Raw genomic sequence first — 4833 nt, forward strand, 5'->3', positions numbered from 1 at the left:
TAAATATCATAATGTTTCCATTGTTTTTAGTATGAGTGGGGCCATTTAAAGGTCAAAGATCTAATCAGATGACCAGTGACCATAAACAGGAAAAGCCTGAAAAAGCTAATGTTTTGGTTGAGTGGGAACAAATGTTAAAGGTCAGTGAGTGCACTATAGGGTGACACAGAGTCAGTGGGTGGTGATACAGTAGTGCTGCCTTCCCGAAAATAACAGTGACACTGTAAGTGTAGTCATTTACTCTGATTTGGCAAAGTTGACCACACTGGGAAGAGTCATCTTTCCATCCCTTAGTTATTATCATCAGAGCTGCACTGACAACACTGAGGTCACGTCGGCAGTATGTTTTGTGTGAATGTGTGGATTCCAGCAGCCTAGACCAAGTCATTGTTTTACAAGTTATAAGTAAAGCTCAAGTCAAGACACAGAAGTCCTGAGTCAAGTCCTAAGTCTTTACCTTTAAGTTTCGAGTCCTAAACAAGTCATCATATTTACAAAAATCATTAATGCTTTTTAAAATTTACATTTATTTGTCAAAAAAATTGTTAGCTGAGCATTAGCTCGCTAACTACATTGATATTAGCGTTGATTTACTGTCCTTTGTGCAACTTAAATATCGGACAAAGCTGAAAGTTATTTTGGCTTTTTTGGTTTGCATACTGCAATTTGTTTTTAGTTAACCATCACATATTTTTTTTTTTTTTTTGGACTTGGGGGAAGGTATTAAGTATTTTCAAGTCAAAAGGCTAAAGTCCAAGTGAAGTCACGAGTGTTTGGTGCTTAAGTCCAAGTTGAGGTACAAGTCTTTTTTGTTCCTTAAGGCGAGTCTAAAATCATCGAATGTGTGACTCGAGTCTAAGTCACAGAACTGGAGTCCACTTCTCTGGTGTTGAATTGCAGTATTTTTTAGACTTATTTGCTTTAAATTTGCCTAATTTTTGCATCAAAAAATAATTTCTGGCACCACAGAGCATTTAGAAATTCATAGGGGAATAAAACAGGTCTGTATTTTCCTTATAATTCTGACTTTCCTTACAGTTTCCTGGAATGAGTAGTATAAATATTCACAAAATCCCTGGCTAGTTTAATTAGATACACAAGTAAAAAAAGTTCTGTGTTGTCATAAACTCGGTATTTCTAAAACCCTGGCCATGACCCTGACTGTCATGTGCTTCTGATCATAATAATAGATATTTATAGCACTGGCCACTCCTTATCTTTTTGCTTTTTCAATCTTAATTAATGCAGAACAATAAAAACACGTACGCCATTGTGTCTGAACTACTCATCCAAGCCTAACAGACCTGTATTCCCACATGTGGAACACCTGTAGGCAAATGGAAATATTTTTCAGTAGGGCTGCACTCCCTCTGAGTAACCATATGTAATAGCCAACACACCATGATTTCAAAACATAACACACCCAGCTCTTGGCAAATCAGCTCTCAGGTTTAAAGCTGTGCCTGGGAAGCTGGAATGATATGGAAACCCAATCCCACCCATGGAAAGTATGCTCGCTCATAATTTACAGTCTAGCAAAACAGGTATACAGTACACTGCATGCAGGTACTGTACAGGTTTGGTCACACTGGATGGGAGGTGTAGTTTCATGGATGCTGCATCTGGTTCTACAGCAAATATTGAAGGCGTGACTTCGAGCCAACATATTTGTTCCAAGTAAAGAAGTTCAATTCCCAGGAACCGAGACACGAAAAGGGCTTTTTCAGGTCCTTTGTAGATCAAACAAACAATGGCACCACAGGGGGTCCAGTAAGTCTGTCAAAATCAGCAAGAGACCTGTACACTTGTGAGACGCAGACGCCACTGTGCTGCCTCAAAATAGCCAAACACGATCTTGCTACCTGTGCCAATGTGCCAGAAAGGATGTGAACACATAAACAACGCAGGGAGTTGGTGAAGTCTCCCTCCAGGGTGCTGGCTTTCATCTCTTTTCTCAAACGTACCAAAAACAAATGCCTGAAGTCATAAAAATGTTTTGGCATGAAACATAAAGGCGTGGATTTACTCCTGTTACCGTAAAGAGATTTTTCTGAGATTTAGATATGAGTTAGATCAGCAGTCGCAGGTGTTGATATCAGATCTTATCTCATAAACATTAAGTAGTTTGGCAGAAGTTTCCTTCAACCTGTTTTCACAAAGATCTCAGCTGACCCTGAACATTCCTAACATGCCTCACCCTGTGGTGCTCCTGGCACCAACAAACAATCCATCACAACCTGCAGTGTCCATTACGAGAGACAAGCCATGTCTCAACGGCATAAACCTCATTACACAATTCAACCTTTAACAAACAGATGTTATTAATTTGTCTGAAATCTCTGGAGGGCGTGGGCTGTTTAGTATTTTCATCTCTCTGAGGTCTGTTTAATGAAGATTTGGAAAAATGGAGGCCCAGATTATTCATCCAGGTGTGTGAACAGAATAATGGTGTACATCTGTGAATACTGCCACAAAATGGACGCAGGTCTCTGCTATGAACACATCAGCTCAGTTTATTTCTGCTCTGCATGATGCTTATCACACAGTTATGATGAACAAAAGCAACAGGGTGGCAAGAACACTGGCACACCCACACGCTCTGCTGCTCAGCTGGAACAGCCTATACAGTCATAACATCGTGGTCACGGTGTGTTTGAGGGTAGTAGAGCAAATTACTGTTGGAAAATGCTTCATTCCCTCCAAGGCCTGAAAAGCTACAGGTGGATAATCGCTGGATGACTTTCTGTACATTAGTGCTGCTTTTGCCCCTTTCTTTCTTTTAACATTGTCTCCTCCATGTTGAGTTTTAGATGCTTCCATTAGGGCGGAGGTTTTGCCTCCCTAAATGTAGCACTAAGCATTACAGATCATCCTTTGTCCCGTCTGCTATGGTTTATCTTAACCAACAGAGACCACTAATCCATGATTTACCCCCGACAGTGTGTGATACTGGGTAGTACTGTGTGTTTTGTTGTACGTATGACTACTGTCTGTATCTAAAATTGCCCCTCAAGGACATTAAAGTTTACCTTACCTTACCTTTGTGTCTCTTTGTAGTCATTTTAAGTCTCATTAGTTAATCTGAGTAACATTTTGCAGGTGAAGAATATGGAGGGGCCCCAATACAGTACCTTGAGCCCCTGGGCCTGTGCCCTGTAGGCCCATCGTTGCCTGCAACTACAAAAACATTTCTTTACCTGAGTAATGCTAATGAATAACTTTTCTAACTGATCTAGGTCACTCTATGTGGACAGCAACTAAAGGTTACAAGCTAATACCATTCACACATTACATGTTTCTGCATATATGACGTCACCTCGGCAACTTGTGGACCAAAATTTTTTCTAACTTTCCCAGTTGTTCTGATTTGAGGTGGCGTTAACTCTAATTTTTGGAGTTGGGAACTCATTTTTCCGAATATTCCGATACCACATGAATGCAGGGTGGAAGGAGGGCCTGTGCTGTTTAGGTCACTGGGTCCCAACTGGTCCAGCCACGGAGTCCACATTTCTCCTTAGTCATTAGTTGAAGGTCAACACAGTTTGATATATTTAGCGTGAAACTTGCATTTGGCCATGTCGTCGAGCTAGTTTACTGTTTCTCTCAAGTAGCTGTCCTTTAGTCACTCAATCTACAGCACTTCAAAATAAAAGCTCTGTGCTGGAAATTCACTGTACTCACGTCTGCAAGTCACTTGTGGTCCACGACCCACCAGTTGGGAACCACTGGTTTAGATGTCACACTGTTACACAAAAATGTAATTGATACACCTTAAGAAATAATGGATAAATCCTTTTCTCACAGCAGACATAATGACATAGCGGAAAGCACAAACATGATTAATAACATTAATGATGGCTTCATTCTGTTGAAGTGCTCCAGCAGGAAATGCAGCAGGCACGGTATCAGGACCTTGGAAGAGCCCACACAGAAGGAAGCTGTAGGTCTAATTAATGTTATTACTCACACCTGTGCTTTTCCTGCTACAACATGTTTAAATGTCTCCTGGGCCACGGTAATTTGTCTCTTCAACACCAGTGTCTGAGATGTAGAAAAGACAAAGCTATAATCAGACCATGTCAGGTACAGGACACACACAGTCCTTGTCACGGTAATAATAACTATTATACGCTTAGCGAACTCCTGTAGGTGGTATTGAAAAGCTAATACAACACACTTGTGTGAAACTCAGGCTTAGATAACAAACCTTTAATTCCAGGGAAGCACTGCCCTGCAGCTGAAACAAAGACATGATCCATCTCTATTATCTTGTCATATGCCTCTTGAAGATGGTGATATATACAGTATTGTTAATTTGTAGTGTTTGTCTATCACACGGAGCGTTAGTACAAGTCACATTTTACTCTTTTATTTAGAATAGAGCTGCTATCAACTGGCGTAGGTGTCTTTCCCTCTGGCTACAATTAAATTAGTATTAAACCTGCAATAACAGATTTTCTGGTCATTTTTTGGAGCATCAGAAACAGACTTGCATTTTTAAATATGATTTTTTTTCCAAAGTAGAACTGGTGTGTGTATTACTGCACATCAACTTACATGTAGGTTAAAGATTTGTTGACTTCCTCCAACAGTGAGCTCTTCCAATGAAGCCAACTGAGCCTCCTACGAAATCCACCGGAATGTGCAAACACTTCCCGCTGTAATCTCAGCCTCAGTGGGCAGAGAGCCAGCGACATCTGACGTCCTTCTGTTAAAGAGAAATGTTGAAAACTATGAGGAAATTGCACATGTTGAAATGTGTAAAAACACAACTATGCAGTCAAAGTAGTTGATTAACATTCTGTGAACATTAAAAGGTCAAACAAAGAAACA

Source organism: Epinephelus lanceolatus, chromosome 10, assembly GCF_041903045.1.
Source record: "Epinephelus lanceolatus isolate andai-2023 chromosome 10, ASM4190304v1, whole genome shotgun sequence".
NCBI lineage: Eukaryota > Metazoa > Chordata > Actinopteri > Perciformes > Serranidae > Epinephelus > Epinephelus lanceolatus.